The sequence below is a fragment of the Oryzias latipes genome, chromosome 17 (genome assembly GCF_053564925.1).
Source record: "Oryzias latipes strain Hd-rR chromosome 17, Olatipes_Hd-rR_3.1".
Taxonomy (NCBI): domain Eukaryota; kingdom Metazoa; phylum Chordata; class Actinopteri; order Beloniformes; family Adrianichthyidae; genus Oryzias; species Oryzias latipes.
The window spans coordinates 13,995,238-14,013,173 of record NC_136253.1 but is presented as its reverse complement, the minus strand read 5'-3'; the positions used below and the strand labels follow the sequence as shown (position 1 = coordinate 14,013,173).

Genomic DNA, 17,936 nt, shown 5'->3' with positions numbered 1-17,936 from the left:
TTCTGCATGGATGCGTTACATGCAGGAAGCTCCGAAGAAAAACTGAAACTCAGAAGATGTCCAATTTGCCACCGGAACGACTAAGTGTATCACCGCCATTTACATACACTGGATTGGACGTTTTTGGTCCCTGGCTTGTTACAGCCAGGCGAACCAGAGGAGGCCTGGCCAACTCTAAGCGTTGGGCAGTCCTTTTCACATGCTTGAGTACACGTGCTGTCCATATTGAAGTGATTGAATCCATGGACACTTCCTCTTTCATCAACTCTCTGAGAAGGTTCTTTGCCATTCGTGGCCCTTCCAAACAACTGCATTCTGATTGTGGAACTAATTTCATTGGTGCTTCTAAAGAGCTGGAATTCCGCAAGGTGTTGGAGGAGTCAAAGGTCCAGCTTTATTCAAACAGCCAAGGTTGTACGTGGTACTTTAATCCCCCTCACTCATCACACATGGGTGGTGCATGGGAACGCATGATAGGCGTCGCGAGGAGAATATTGGATGCAATGCTGATGCATACCCACTCTTCCAGCTTGTCTCATGAAGTTCTCTGTACGTTGCTGGCAGAAGTGACGGCCATCATCAACTCTCGTCCCCTTGTTCCAGTTTCTTCAGATCCGGACGCTCCAGAGTTGCTTACACCAGCAATGCTTCTCACTCAGAAACAAAGTGTACCACCTCCTCCAGGAAACTTTCCAGAGAAGGATTTGTACAAGCGACAATGGCGTCAAGTTCAATGTTTGGCAGACCAGTTTTGGAGCCGATGGCGACGCGAATACTTGCAGACCCTCCAAGTTCGACACAAATGGCAAAACGCATGTCCAAATGTTGAAGAAGGAGATGTTGTTTTGATGAAGGATGCTGGAACGTGCCGAAACGACTGGTCTATGGCTCTTGTGACGAGAACCTTTCCTGGACGCGATGGACGTGTCCGCAAGATTGAACTCAAAACTGTACAGGATGGTTCTGCTCGAAAGTTTTTTAGACCCATTACTGAGGTTGTTTTGCTCGTCAAGAAATAACTTCAATGGATTGTTGGCATGATAGTTAATATATGACATCATTACAGATGCCAGGCGGGGAGTGTTCTGCCCCCGGTTTGTTTGCCTTTATTTAATTAGATTTCTCTTTATTCTGAAGTCATGTTTTGTTCATGCTTTTATTTTGAAGGCCATTTTTGAGTTCATGAGAGGAAGTCAATGTCAGCCATGTTAATTCAGTCTTTGCCATGCAGTCTTGTCATCTGTCGCCATCCTGCTTCTGTTTGTGCCAGAGACCTCATTGTCTGTAAGTTTGGTTTAGGTTAATTAATATAATTCACAATATAGTCTTATTTGTCTCTTTTCTTCAAGTTTGAATGTTAGATTAGCAGCTGTGTTGTCATGCTGGAGTTGAACTCTAAAAACAATATTGCTGAGTAATGTTTAGACATTTTATTTGACAATTATATTCTTATATGTTTGCAGTTTTACTCTTTGTTGAATGCCGAAAATAAACGGAGCTTGGAAGCTACTCCCTGACTCGACGTCTTTCAGCAAGAGTTAGGCTTACTGCTAAATCATATTAGAAACATATGAGGAGAGCAGGAAACAAGTCATTTATTTTTCAACACACCTCTAAGCAGCCAAACAGCATGGACATCACTTCAGGTCTTAGACACTTCAGTCATGGTTCAACAAAACGAAACACGCATGCCCGGCCGCATCCCAGAATCCTTTGGTGCCATTTGACCCAACGTGCACGTGATCGCCGCTACAATATGATGAAGCTTTCAAGTTAAAAGCAATCGTTAAAAGCAGCGTGAAAAAATCCACCATCACCAACGGGTTTGGAAAAGCCGGTCAGCTGCGTGACGGAGAGAACAGCGCATGGAGTGAATTTACCTCTGAGTCATAGTGACTTGGCTGGCTGCACGTAAATATGTGGGAATAAAATCAACCTTTATTTTGTCGGGACACGACTGGAAACACAAATTGACGTGGTCGTTTTAACGGTTATTAAGGACTGAGCGAAGTTTTGCATTGAAACGCTCACAGCCTGTGAGCTGGAGACTGCGTGTCGTGTGAGCTGCGGGGCCGATGGCAGTCTGAAGGCTCCCACACGTAACAACGCATCCGCCCCTCATACTGAAAACGTACAGTATTAAGTCCGATTGCTCTGCACAGACACGATTTGCTCCGTTCATCGGCGCAATGGGGACGAAGTGCTCCTCCTTGAAGCCGCCCTGGCCAGAGCTGTCGGAGTAGATAGGAACGGGAGACAAGGACCGCGCGGGAGCGCGGAGCACAGAGGCGTCGAGCCATTCTGCAGGCTGCAGCCAGGGCTTACTCAAGGCGTCCGCGGAACAACAGTGTTTGTTGTGGAAGGAAACTTCTGACCCACGCGCCGCGAGGAGGGGCGCGTATCGCGCTGAGGCGCGTATCGCGCTGAGGCGCGCGCTTTTTAGTCGTCGCTGCTTTATTTTACCGGTGTGTTTTTTAACCAGCCCTGTTACTCCCATAACGCTGCCGCGACACAAGCGGAAGGTTACTGTTTACGGTTACGGTTACTGTTTGTAATTTTATGTATGATACCTAGATTGTCAAAAGTTAAAAAAAAACAAACAAACCCATAACTGAGGAACTTGTGAACAGAATAGAGGTGCATACTGTTTGGCAGATGCAGATATACTCAAATACATGAGCCTGAGGCAAAACTGACTCCACCCACTGTGTGCTAATACATCACACTTGCTCTGGGAGTCAGGACGTGAACCTTCAGGATGACAATGTTGCCTAATACATGCGGCTTGTACTCCGACGCGGCTTGTGTATGTATAAAATTAGTTAAACACGGAAAATAGGTAGGTGCAGCTAGTAATCGGGTGTGCTTTGTAGTCCGGAATTTACGGTACTCATAAATCTGACTGTAATGATTGTAAACATCAATATTTGCAATAAATATTGAAAAGAAGGATCTCCGCTGCTGAAAAGTGTGAAATAGTTGAATGTTTTTGACAAAGTATAAAAATCTTTGATATTTCACAAAAACACAAGCACGATTATCGTACTATTAAGAGAATTGTGGCTGATTCAGAGAACATGCAGGTTGGTGCAGATTATGGCAGAATGAGCAATGTTTCTGCCACACAAATCCATCAGATTAGGAGAGCAGCTGCTAAAATACTATTACAAAGCAGCAAACACGTATTTGAAGCTGCTGGTGTCTCAAGGAGTAGGAAACTCCAGAGGGCTGCAGTTATACGTAACCCTTTCTGTTTGCCCCGCATAAACAACACTAACAAGCAGAAACGACTTTTCCAGACATGCAGTACATGAAGACCAATTTTCAGCCTTTTTCACTGATGAACATTGTGCAACCATGGATGGTCAAGATGGATGGAGTAGTGGGTGGATGATGGACGGCCAGCATGTCCCAAAAAGGCTGCAACATCAGCAAGAGGGGCCATGATTTGGGCTGAATCATGGGGAGAGAGCTGGTAAACCTGAAAAGTATGTGGAGTTTCTGACTGACCACTTTCTTCCATGGTACAAAAAGAAGAACTGTGCTTTCTGTAACAAAATCCTCTTCATACATGACAATGCAGCATCTGGTGCTGCAAGGAAAACCTCTGCATCATTGGCTGTGATGGGCATAGAAGGAGATAAAGTGATGGTGCCGCCCCCATCCTCCCGACCTCAACCCCACATTGTCTGGAGAACCTTTGGAGCATCCTCAACCAGACATATCTGTGAGGGTGGGAGGCAGTTCACATTCAAACAGCAGCTATGGGAGGCCATTCTGACATCCTGCATAGAAATTTAAGCAGAATGTCTGCAAAAACTCACAAATTCAATGATGTAAGAATTATTAAGCTGCTACAAAATAAGGGGTTCTATGTTTAAATGTAACTTAACCAATTAAGAAGTTTTTGATTCACTGTAAACCCGAATAGTCCAATGAGCTCAAAAGTTTTATAATCACTGAACTCAAAAGTAACAAACAAGTTGAGTCATCTTAAAACCTATAAGCCGATTCAACTTTTGCCACAGTTATATGTTTATTGGACTAAAACATTTTGAGTAAATGAAACCTTGGAGTCAAAACTTATGAGTAATGAGACGTGATGACGTCATAACTTACGCCCATGAACGTGAACTCAGCCACAGAAGTCTTCAAGATGGCGGAGGTCTGATGCGAGTGTCAGCTGGCCCAAGTTGATAACGCACATACGTCTAGGTAAGTCGTATTATTTTATTTTTTATTATATTTTATGACTTTCGCCTCTGTATTATATATTTGTTACTTCTTTTGATGTTCCTTGTAGTATATCCCTTGTATTCATGACGTGCTCCACGAGTTTGTATGTATCTTCGAATATTTGTTCTGAATTAAACAATTATGTATGTTTTGCAGTATCATGTCATCAGAGAATTATTGCTTGTGGTTAAAAGAAGTTGTTGGGGCAAAGTTTCAAGTTTTACGTTTACCGAGTTGGTTGGCGCACATTTTAAATTATCTAACCGTTACTAGCTAACCGTTACTACTAGCTAACGGCTAGCTAGCTCTGGCGGAGCGGCTGCCACAGCCACATATACGACTCAGTGGGAATTGCCTTTTTTTTCTACTACTTTTTACCATAGGCTCTGTGATTTGGTAATCGTTATTTTTTTGTGTAACTTGTATTTCACGTAGTAACCTAATAAATGCAAATGTGGGCTAAGCTAGCTGCCGGCTTACGCTAACATGTTCTCGTATCTTCTTTAGTGAACCAGCGGTGCGTTTGAAAAATAAGAGCGGAGGTAAGTTTTGATTGTAAATAACATGGCTGCAATATTTAAGACACGAGCAGCTCCCAGTCCAATGAATCCTCCGGCTATGGAGAACATTTGACCTTATTGACAAATTAAATTAATTATAAAGAAGTAAAAATGTATAAGCTACCTTAATGTTATGTAGCAGTTATAACTTTGTCCTGAATTGGGCTTGAGTTAAAATACTAAATGTATCATAAAGTTTGCTTAAGACTCAAAAACTGTATTTTGGCCACTGGTTTGGTTGTGATTTGTGTTTCAAAGTGTCAAATATTTTAAAATAACTTTTTTGTCTCTTCCTAAAACATCCTCTATGTCATTCTAGCTAATGCACAAGTATTTAAAAAAATATTAATATAAATCATAGATTACATATTGTGGACAGAGTATTGAGGCTATTGTGAAATGCAGCGGTTTTTCCAAGCTACGAGTAGCTTGAAATAGCTTTAAAATGTGTTTAACATTTTACATTTTTTTTGTAGATGTGAGCTGAGTTTCATCGCATCACAAATGTCAAACTGTTAAAACAGTTTTATTTTGACCTGGACAGACAGACGCAGAGGATGCTGGTCTTATTGAGACAGAAGGCAGCACGAACCGGAAGGCTCTATGCGACATTCTGCACCTCTATGATAAACAGGTGAGGTATAACTGCATGGCATGATCAACATTATGCATTAGTATAGCTAAAAGAAGGGGCTGACTTGGCTCGGTTCATATTAATCACTGAGCGTTTCTAATAAAGTGAATGACTGTAAATGTTTACTGGAGAAAAAAACATCAACGTTGATCCCAATGCATTTGTAAATATGAATTTAATGTCATCTTATGTTTGGTGTATTTTTTGAAATAACTGTACAATTTTAAGATTATTAAAAAGACTAGATGAACTGAACTGAGCAAGACCAAAGGGTGCAGTCATTTGAAATATGTTTGTCATATTAATTTGTATTTGTCTCTGTGCAGCAAGAGCAGACTGCTGATGTCAAACGTACTCCTGTCCTGTACTGGCTTCCCATATACAAACGTGAGGAGGACCCACAGTTCTTCAAAGTTTGGAATGTAAGTACTTTATGACGGATAATGTTTTATTCACTAAATAGTACCAGTGACAGTGTGCTGGTTAATACTCCAGCTGTGTGGGTAATACAACTTAACCAAAAAGTCATGCCAAAGCAATGTAATGTGGCAAAGCACATGGTCTCCTAAAATATTGCACTCCAGCTCATCTGTGCTCCTGTACCTGACCGTGGACCTCGCCTCTGGCTCGTCTCGGGCCCACAGCCGTCCCCTATTTCATCTGGATGACGCCAATCTGCTGGACTTTAAAAATGCAGTTGTTGAACTAGAAAATGTAATTCTTCTCAAAGAGTTCTTGTACATCGCCTGTCCGTCCTGGGGAGGAGTTTTTTTTTAATTTTATTTTTATAAAGGAGTTTTTACTAACTGTGTAAGAGGGTCTAATGGCAGGGATGTGATGTGTGTAAATGTGATCCTGTTTTCAGATTGTCAAATTTTTTTGTGTACAGTGCGTTATGGAATCATGAGGACTCTTACAAGTAGTCTTATTTTGATTTCATTTGATTTCGTATTATATAAGCTCTGTTCTTCCAGATCCTTTTCAAGCAATAAATCAAGCTCTACATGACTTTAGTTAAAGATCACTGTATTGAATTGAGCAAATGTGATTTAAGTGACGTTTTTGTTTTATTTTCTGTCTTTTTAATCAATGCATTTTATCATTTCTGTAATGAGTTTGATAAATATGTGTAAATTTTTTATTGCTTTGACTACAATCCTTGAAATCATTAATTTAAATCAATTTTAATAATTTTCCTGATGTGTAATTTCTGACCTTCTCTTAAAATGTCAATTTCAGGTTGTAGTTTTTGCATAAAGTTTTCTTCCCTCAAGCGATCAATTCTTTCTTTAATACTACACTGTTTTTTTTTCCTTCACAGATTAAAGCGTCACCAGAGCCAGACATCAGCAGCACCTCTGTTGGCATTCTGACCGTCAGCAACAACAATACAGTTCAGTGCATTTCTGTCCGCTCAGTACAGCAGTTGTGGTGGAAGATGAGCTTGTGGTAGGCGACATTCCCAAATGGGTATTTTTTTGAGCGCTAATGTTTGTAGGGAAAGGGCAGCCTAAGAAAATGCTGTTTTATGTGGGAAAAGTGTAAAAAATAAGGCTGATAAACAATTATTGCTTTTCTTGAAATGTAAGAATGCTCTTTTTTTATAAAGTTGTATAAGGAAATGGTGTAAAAAAGATTAGTGCTCATTTTTTGCTTTTCTTGAAGACTGATTTATTTATTTTTTATGGCTTGTGCACTTTTTCTTAACACAAATTGTGAAGTGTTTTACCTTTTTGTAGTACCACAAGTTGTTCAAATGTACTTGTGTAAGGTGGTTTAAAAATAAACTAACAATTACAATTCTGCCTCAGTTTTTCTTTTGTAAAAATGGCCGTGACTAAGAAGGACAAATAAGACTAGTTTAGACTTCAAATGATTAATTTTGAGTTGAGATATATTAAAGTCTTTTAGTTAATTAACTAATGTATTAAGGTTCAATAAAAACAAAATATTCTAGTTCAGTAAAGTAAGAATCTTTAAGTTAGTTAAATAAAAAGTTATAGTTTATATTTAGTTAAATTGTTTTATTTTATTCAACTCAAAGATCTTAAGTTCAAATAACTTATACTTTTTAAGTAAGTCAACTTAAAAATTATTATGTAATCTGTTTCCTCAAAAATTTTGAGTTCACTGAACTTATTCGGGTTTACAGTGTTGGAATGGTTTTTGATTTAAGTAAATCTGGCCTCTGCAACAGACTGGCGACCTGTCCAGGATGTCCCCTGCCCTCGCCAACAAGTGGGCGGGATAGGCTCCAGCAGCCCCGTGACCCCAAAAGGGAAAAGCGGAACAGAAAATGAATGAATGAATCTGACCTCCTAATGCAGAAAATTCAACAAATTGCCATTTTCAGTTCTTTACAATCTACACATGTAATCAACATGTTATGCTGGTTATAGTGACATGAAAATTATGCTGATTTGTCATTGCATTAAGTTTTTAGTGAAATCAGAGAAAAACTTTATTTGTATAATAATTTGGAACTGTAAAAATTAACTGAAATATCTAATTGAACTAAATAGTAACAACTGTAAAGAGTAACATGAAGAACAGCTGACAGCTACTTTTGCTGTAAAACAACTAAAGGGCGCCCCCCACATGGCTGTTTATTTCCTTGTGTTATCAGATCAGAATCATTGTTCATTAATCATAGATTCATCAGTAAACATGTAGTGAATTTGTAGTTTACAACCTGCAGATGAACAGATGTTAGTGTTTGTGACAGAAAGAGAGCAGGAAACCACAGCCAGGTTCACATGTTTCACCTCCATCTCAAAGAGACTCACAAACTCACTGAACTGAGGATCTTGTTTGACCCTTTTTGGGGTCAGGAGTTTGCTGGATCCTACCCCAATAAATGTTGGGTGAAGGGCAACAAAACCACACACACAGTCACACCTTGGTGTAATTTAGAGCCCCAAATTAACCTATGAAGCATGTTTTTGGACAGTGGAAAGAACATGGAAACTGTAAGTTTGTGATTCTTTCAAGAACATCAACAAATCAAAAGTTTCCATGCAGCAGAATAAAGACAGAGAGCAGAGAGAAGGGAGGTTGATGAGTGAACAGCAGCAGATATGAATCTGCTCTCAGTGGTTTGGATTACAGGAAATGCTGCTAACAGACAATCAAACTGCCTGCAGATGTGTGTGTTTGTGCTCTGCAGCCTTCAAACCCTGAACTCTGGCTACACAATTGAAAACAAACACAAAAGAAATACACAAACATCAATTTGTGTTTCTGATTATGATAAATATTCTCCTGTTTTCTGTTTAAGACATTAGTTTCAGTAAATATAGAATCACAAATCTCAAAATATGTGTATTCATATTTTTCTTTCTTCATGAGGATTCTGAATTCAGAGCTTTAAATGAATCATCACTTCCAATGTCTCTAATCATGGGTAGAGGAGAGAGGGTAAAGAGGGGAAGATGGAGAGGATAAAAACAAAAAATCAGGAACCAGAAGAAAGAATATCTAAAAATAGACAACAACTAAAGTTGTTGGAAATTTAACATTATTAATGCTGTTCTTAAGAGAGGACTGAGGCGTTGTTCTGAAGTTCACCACTAGAGGGCGCAGTCGTTGTTTAGGTAAATCCAATTCTAAATTGTAAACAGAAGTAAACAGAGCAGCAAACACAATATTTGAAAGAGCAGTTTGGGTTTCTAAGCTTAAGTGTGCGTCCATGAGAGTAGTGAGACAATTCTTGTGTTTGTTTAGGTTAAAATCTGTTTGTTTTTTGGTGTGGACATTTTCTGCTCACTTAACAAGTTAACCCTCCTGTTATGTTCATTTGTGAGTAACAAAGATGATGTTCCTGGGTCAATTTGACTCGGTGCATGTTTTATTACTTACAAAATGTCTGAAACCCAAAAAATCCTAACAAGCAGTGTGAATATATCATCACTAACTCCATTACCAATTATTCTTTCAAAAACCTAGTGAAATTGTGTTCCTTACCTCTAACAGGAAGTGGTTCAATTATTAAATAATTCACTCGTTTTTCTTAAAAATATACATGTTCTAACTTTTTTTTAATTTTTCACTGCTGTAATACTTTTGAAAGACTAACATATAAAATACAATAGTTTTACATAACATTAAAACATAATCTTGAAATGTTGTTTTACATACATGCACTGTAAACCAGAAAAAACTAAATCACAATACAACAGACGAGTAATCGCAATATGAACTTGTGTGTGTGTCTGTACATCTACACAGCACAAGAGTGACGGGTCATTACACTGCGCTTTTGCAAATTAATTTTCCACATTTCGCACAGGTCATGCTTGTCTTGACCTAGATCCTGTCGCCGGCTCCACCTCGCGCCCCCAGCCGTCCCCCAAAGTCCATCTGGATGAAGCTCATCTGCATGACTTTACATGTGTAGTTGTAGAGTTAGATAAACTAATTCCTCTTTATGAGTTCTGGTCAATCGCCTGTCCGTCCTGGGGGAGGATCCCTCCTTCATGTGGGCACCACTGAGGTTTTTTCCGGAATCCGTTTTTTTATTAGGAGTTTTTCCTAACCGCGAAGTGGGGTCTAAGGGCAGGGATGGTCGTTTAGTTTAGTCTGTTTAGTTAGTTCAATTTATTTTTTCCTATTGAATTCTATGTATTCATGATCCTTTTTATTTTATGTTTTACTTTTTCAATTACCGATACGAAGCTCATCGAAACAACAGTTGTTGTGAATTTGGGCTATACAAATTTACAGAAATTGAATTGAATTGAATTAAATTGAATTGACATGGTCAAATGAGTCACTGCCCTCCTAGATGTCCCTGGCATTGTCTTTTTCATGTTTTCTGCAGACAGGTTTGTCTGACGCATATTTGGGGATGAAGACCAATGTATTTCACCATTCTTTGATATGAATGTCTTGCTTGGAGGAAAAAGAATAACAATTCCCTCATCTGGTTCAAAATCCGAATTATTAGAATCAGAATTTAGCTCAAGATAGTCTTCTTCTGATCATGATCAGTGATGACTTCCAGACCCTCCTGGACTGTCACCTTTCTGCTTCTGCTAATCATTTTGTAAAGGTCTGCCTGACAGAGAGTAATGTTGGAAGGACTCCCATGCAGAGAATCTTTTATATGTTTTGCCCCTCCCCTGTTGAGTGTCCACTGAATGTGGGTTGAGTTTTCCCGCGAGAACATACATGGTTTCTGTCAAAAGTCATAACACCTATGCACCTGTGTGTGTGTCTATGTGTGGGATTGGGTTGAAATATGTCTCACAGCTGCAAATAAAGGAAAACTAATAATTATAACACATCCTTATACCTCCAGTTTGACTGCCGGGTCAAATTGAACATCATCTATGTCAGGGGTCGGCAACCCATCGTTTCGGAGCCACATGTGGCTCTTTCATCCATCTGTTGTGGCTCCCTGTGACTTTGGAAAATAATGAGTATTTTATAATAATTAAATTTTATTTTAGTTTGTTCATTTTTCATGGCATTTCAAAGGCGCTGCTGGCTCCGCGCGAAGCGCGAGCCACGTAATAAAACAGCTTCGTAATGAGCTCGTATTTATCGGGCGAGAACTGCAGAGCTGATAGCAGGGAGAGGCACGCGGGGCGGCTTCAATAAACACTCCGATCTTCTGCCGGGAACTTGACGTACCGCGGGGCAGAGAGCAACTCGCTGATGACAGACTGAGAGTTCGCGCCAGTGTTGCCAGATAGAGTCACAGTTTTCCAGCCCAAAAGTCATCTGAAAACCGCCAGACCCAGCCAAAAACCGACCAACACAAGTTTTGATTATGTTTTTTTCCCGTACTGGACTGATAAAATGAAAAAAATTTCTAAATAAAAGATAGTTCAGGCTAATAATAAAATGTGTACAATATTGAATTTTTCTTCAGCGGGCCGCCTTCTTTCATTCATTTTCTTAACCCGCCTGCGTCCGGCTCTTTCATCCTTGTGCTGCGCAGGAGCGCCCCGACTACCGTATTTTGCGCTCTCTGTGTCGGACACACCGCGAGCGCGGAGGAAACCAACTCTCAGCTGCAGAGGATGTGAACAGGTGAACAGGTAGAGAGGAAAAGCAGGTAAAGAGGCGGGAGGGGCTTTGGCTTCAAACTCTGTCAGAGAGATGGAAACACGGGCGTCAGATTGAGACGCAGCTTTCACTGCGGGAGTTGAACCAGAGACTCTCTGGGATGATTTTATGAACTCAAACATGGAAACATGATTACCAAGTAGAACTCTTCAAAATAATAAACCTGATCTCTCCACATTCTCAGTGTCTACCATGCATTGACAAACACATCGCTCCATGCAGCTATCAGACCAGAACCAGTAGCTCCTCCCACACGCAGTATCATCCTTTAAAGAACATAATGTGCATTTGCAGCGACGTATGCTTCAGACGATGTCCGATTGGCCAATCTACATGTCAATCAAGTCCCTTACTTCTCAGTGAGGATTTTGATTGGCTGGTGGATTTTAAAGAAGTACTTTTTTTTTAAATCTTTTCTGGCCCGCGATCTACACTCATGTCATTGAAGGTCGACCGGTAGATCGCGATCGACGTAATGAGCACCTTTGAATAATATATACATGCATAATATATATAATGATGTCAAAACGGGTTGTGGCTCCGAGTGCTTTCTTTTTTATTAGGGGCGGTCCCAAATGGCTCTTTGAGTAAAAAAGGTTGCCGACCCCTGATCTATGTGATATAAACATGCGGGGGGGTTGCATATATGTGAGATGAACCATTTTCATAATATATGTTGATTACGCTAATTAAGGCGAGCAGAAGAAGTTTCATGCTGAAAAAATACTTTTAACTATTTTTCCTAGATGTTCAAACTTTAAAACGGGTCAATTTGACCCGTAACATAACGTAACGTAACACAGGAGGGTTAAGCTAGTTTTGGTTAGAAGTTCCAGAATATTGGATTTAATTAGTTCCTACAGTTAACGTCATAAGTTTTCTGGGTATAATATTCTGGGTAAAATAATGCTATAAGAGGTTTGTGGAATGTTTCCAAATGCAGATCCAACAGGCTAAGTGGTTATTATTTTAATATTCACATGGACAGTGACACCAACTCCCTCACCAAAGACTTTGTTTCCTGTCTGGACAGCTTCGGTCTCAATCAACATGTTAACTTTCCCACCCATATTAAGGGTCATGTATTGGACCTCGTTTGCTGCTCGGGTGTTACACCTGCGGACTGTAAACCAGACCCCCTCCCGTATTCTGATCATATGCTGTTATCTTTTCATGTCAACCTCTCTGTTTCTAAATCCAATCTTCCACGCACCATTAGCTTTCGTAAAATTACGGACATTAACCTGGACAATTTATCCTCACTCATCCATAGCATGCCCAGTCCTGATAGTGCCTCCCCTCCCGAGGAACTTATCTCCCACTACAATTATAACCTCCATCATTTTCTAGACATTCTCGCCCCGCTCAAAACAAGGTCTATCTCATTCAACGTCTCTGCACCCTGGTTTACTCCAATCCTCAGACAACTCAAAGCTAAAGGTCGCCAACTAGAACGACTCTACAAGAAAACTGGGCTCACTATTCATAAAGACATGTATTATAACCATATCATCCAATACAAAGACTCCATCTCCAAGACCAAAACAGAATATTTTTCTGGTTTGATAAATTCCCCTAATGGCAACTCAAAGGTCCTATTTTCTATCCTCTCACGTACAACCACCTGCCAAAATTTACTTCCTCCTCATTTGTACTCCTCTGATTTCTGTAACACCCTAGCGTCTTATTTCTCTTCAAAAATCCATGACATTCACCAGCAACTTCAATCCAACTCAAGTCAAAATGTAACGGCACCAGCTCTTCTCTCCCCACATCAGCCATTCTCATCATTTAATCTTCCATCAGTTGAGCAAATCACCGAACTCATTAAAAAATCCAAAACCACCTCCTGCCAACTTGACCCAATTCCCACTGCTTTGGTCAAGGCTACTCTCCCCTCTTTATCGCCCCTCATTACTAGCATCATTCACGCCTCCCTTAAGACTGGAACTGTTCCTCCTGTTCTCAAAACCGCAGCTGTCACCCCCAAACTGAAAAAAACAGGTTCTGATCCCACCAATCTCAATAACTACCGCCCAATCTCTAATGCTCCACTCATTGCAAAAATCCTTGAAAAAACTGTCACCTCTCAACTTCAAACCCACCTCTCTTCCAATAATTTATATGAACAACTCCAGTCTGGCTTCCGTCAATTTCACAGTACAGAAACAGCCCTCCTTAAAATTACTAATGACCTTCTACTCGCCGCTGACTCTGGTTTAGCCTCCATCCTCCTTCTACTTGATCTGACTGCTGCTTTTGATACAATCTCACACCCCATCCTTCTGGAAAAACTTTCAACCATTGGCATCACTGACCTACCCCTCAGCTGGTTCCAGTCCTACCTTTCAGGCCGCACGCAATTCATACAATTAAAGTCATTCACCTCTCCCACAGTTCCAGTTACCACAGGTGTGCCCCAAGGCTCTGTCCTAGGGCCCCTGCTATTCATCATTTACCTTCTTCCCCTTGGTTATATTTTCCGTAAACACAACATCCACTTTCACTGTTATGCAGATGACACCCAGCTCTACCTCTCCTCCAAGCCTGACTCCACTCTTCCACCTGCCTCCCTCTCCAAATGCCTTCTTGAAATAAAATCCTGGTTCACTGCAAACTTCCTTAAATTCAATAGTAACAAAACTGAACTCCTCATCGTAGGAACAAAGACCACCCTAAATAAACTTCCTAACTTCTCCATTTCCTTCGATAACTGCTCCATCCTTCCCTCCCCACAAGTTAAGAGTCTGGGTGTCATCCTTGACAGCACTCTCTCCTTTACTGCCCACATAAATAGCATCACCCGGACGGCCTATTTCCACCTCCGAAACATCCGCCGTCTCCGCCCCTCTCTCAGTCCTCACTCCACGGCCATTCTAGTCCACAGTCTCATCACCTCTCGTCTGGACTACTGCAACTCCCTCTTATCCGGACTCCCTTACAAAACCATTCACAAACTACAACTGCTACAAAATTCTGCTGCCCGGATCATAACACAAACCCCCTCAACTATGCATATCACACCTGTTCTACAAAAACTTCACTGGCTACCAGTGCCATTCCGGATTCATTATAAAATCCTTATCTTGACCTTCAAAGCCCTCCATAACCTCGCCCCCCCCTATCTGTCTGACCTTATCCATGTTGCCATTCCCACCCGCTCCCTTAGGTCTGCCTCTTCACTCCAGCTTGCTACACCCTACGCTCGGCTCGTCACTATGGGGGGCAGAGCATTCAGCCGCTCTGCCCCCCAGCTCTGGAACTCACTGCCCCCAGGTCTGCGGAACATGAATTCACTCACACAGTTTGCTAAAAATCTGAAAACCCACCTCTTCAGAAAAGCTTACCCACCCTAGTTAATTTTATGATTCCATTGTTTTGTATGTTTTTAACTAATGTGTCTTTCTTTTAACTGTATTTTATTGTTTCTATCTGTAAGGCGACCTTGGGTGTCTAGAAAGGCGCCATATAAATAAATAAATTCATTATTATGAAGACATCCTGTTGCTAAATTATTGGCTCATGAATATTATTATTTTGGGTTTGGTTATTGAATTTGGTTTATTCTAATTGTATTATTTGTTTACTTTATTCTGTTGTAGAACCACACACACAGACACATGTGCAAAACAGGCATGGATGTATCTTCTACTGTAAATCCAACTACATTAAAGAAGAAAAGGGTCAAAGGTCATCATTTGGTCTGTGGTTGTTTGGGGATTAAACACACACTTGACCAGTTTGCTGTCTGTGATCATCAGCATCCAGAACCCATATTAGAGACAGACGTCTTGAATCCAAATGCTGGAAATGACTGTTTACTGAGAGGAAGCTTGAAGCAGATTCTCACCTGAACACACCTGTTTACTCCTTGCATGTGTGTGTTTGTGTGATGAAAATTAGTGTGTATTTATGAAAGGGTAGATAAAAATTGGTATGTGACTGTTTGAATGGACAGAATTCAAATCTTTAAAAATCTGATATCAGGTAAAAGTACAGAATTAGAATTTTACATACGATTTTTTATTCAAACAATAAAAATGTTTTGTTTTTTACAACATGTGAAGTTCCGGAATCAAAAATCAAAAAGTTTCAAATGTCTTATTATTTTGTCCTAATGAGGACATTGAAAACAGAGAAAAATCTTCATGACATCAATGAGAACCAAAGAAAAACTGGAACCTTGTCTTTGTGACGATCAGGTCAAATGTTTTCACACAAATATCTCCTGAAATGTTTCTGATGGAGGAAAACAGACTTCATGGTTTAGAATCTTCCATTAAAAAGTAACTGAAATATCTCTGAAACCATTACATTAATTTACAGCAGCTGGAGAGCGCCCCCACATGGCTGTTTAGGAACTTCCCTGTGTTAACAGATGAGAATCATTGATATTTTTCTCTAGACATAAACAGTGTAGAAAACATTTCAAGCAGCTTCCAGCATCAACATGAGTTCATCATGGATCACAGAGATTCATCAAGAAACAGAACATGAATTGATACTTGTGTATTTTCTCCACAGCTGTTAAACAGCAGATAACAGTGTGTGTTTGTGAGTTCAGCATCAAGCTGAGTGTGTTTGTGGAACATGAATGTGTTGGAGTGTTTGTGCATCATGTGACCCAGATTCTCTTCATCTGCTGTCAGATTCAAATCAGGAAGATGAAACCACACAGCAGCTTCAGCTGAGCTGTCCGTCTGCAGCAGCAGTCTTCTCTGTGAGCTGCAGGGGCTGATGGGAGCTTGGAGGAGGAGTCCCAAAGAACGTGGTCCTGCTCTCATGTCACAGCTCTCAGGTCCTTCTTTGTCCTCAGCTGCATCAGAACACCACTTCTCCTCAGGTTGAGCAGAGGAAACACGGCTGAACAAAATGCTTTTCCTCCCAGCTGCTGCTCTGTGCTGTCTGTGTTCAGGTGAGTGTTTGCAGCCAATCAGGAGCCAACCAGGTCTACCTGGAACAAACACTGTCATCCTGACCTTCACCTGTCTGTCTGTGTCTCTGCAGCACTGGTTGCCATGGCAGCAGAGCTGATTCAGGAGGATTTAACATTGACCAGGAGAGTTGGTGAAAGTGTCTCTTTCAGCTGTGGAGGAACTCAGCCATGCAGTGGTAGCTACGTATACTGGTACCAGAAGGCAGAAACAGATAAATTCAAACTGATTCTAAGGTTTGACGAAAGTAATGGCAATATAAATAAAGGTTACGGTCATTCTCAGAAAGATGATTTTACAGCTGAAAAAACCCAGAGTGGATCTGAATTGAAGATCAATCAAGTCAATGTGGATCATTCAGCCTCCTACTACTGCAGCTGCTGGAAATCTGGTCTCCACAGTGAGAAATGATCCCTGCAGGCTGAACAAAAACCTGCAGATGAACAGATGTTAGTGTTTGTGACAGAAAGAGAGCAGGAAACCACAGCCAGGTTCACATGTTTCACCTCCATCTCACACAGACTCACAAACTCACTGAACTGAGGATTAAGGCACCAAATGAAAACACAATCAAATCAAATCAAACTTTATTTGTAAAACAAAAAGGTTTTTTTATGACACACAGTTCAAAGTGATAAACAGAAAATCAAGGAGACAAACAAAATAAAATAAACACAACACATCCCACCTTCCCCTCCATTGACACATTGACCCCATGACCCCACACACAATGAATCCAGACATGAAATCATGACTGTAGTTCTAAAAGAAACTCATGGCTTGACTCTGCAGGAAATGAAATGAAATCCTGAAATCATGAACCTGTTCTAATTCCTTTGTTCCTTTGTCCAAATGTGTGGAGAATAAATGATCTCTTTGTGAGTTTCCTGAATGCAGAAACCAGAGTGACAGCTTCTGCAGACACAGAAACTCAGAAATCAGTGAGTCTGAAAAAGCTGAGCTTTCAGTCTGCTTTCAATGCAGTGATTAGCAGCTGCTCAGAGAAACACACAAAACAAAGAAGACTGTGGATCTGGCAAAGTTCTGACAATCTGTTTCTTCCAGATGATTCCTTGATGGACTGGTCACCATCTTCTGTCCTTTTGTCCACCTGCTAAACCTCCAGAAAAGTCCACATAGCTGTCAATGCTTAGTCAGCCTTTAGAGAATCATGTCAGATGATTACATTCAGTTTTGTTCATTATATCTAAATGATTTTTGTTGATTTGTTTTTAGAGGGTCACTCAGTCCTGTCTGAACTTCATCTGATTGATTCTCCTGTTAAAGTCTTTAATATTTATTTTCAGAGGCGGTTCTGGTCAGTTTGGCGCCCTGGATGAAACACTGGACCCCCCCAGCCCCGCCCGCAAAAATTCAAAGCCTGCATACATACAGATACAAAAACAAATTAAAGCTACAAGTAGCATTTAGCGGGCCCGAGCACGTGCGACCGCATGGCACGAGCGACCGCCCCGTGAGCAACGCCCTGCTCGAGCCATT

General features: G+C 40.7%; 1 long non-coding RNA gene across 1 annotated transcript; it reads left to right on the top strand.

The window, feature by feature from the left end:
• The first annotated feature begins 3,915 nt into the window (after nucleotides 1-3,915).
• Nucleotides 3,916-7,142, top strand: LOC144986883 (uncharacterized). Its single transcript, XR_013650754.1, has 4 exons — nucleotides 3,916-4,215; nucleotides 5,273-5,430; nucleotides 5,757-5,852; nucleotides 6,752-7,142. It is a non-coding gene; the product is annotated as an uncharacterized LOC144986883 (long non-coding RNA).
• The last annotated feature ends 10,794 nt before the right edge of the window (nucleotides 7,143-17,936 follow it).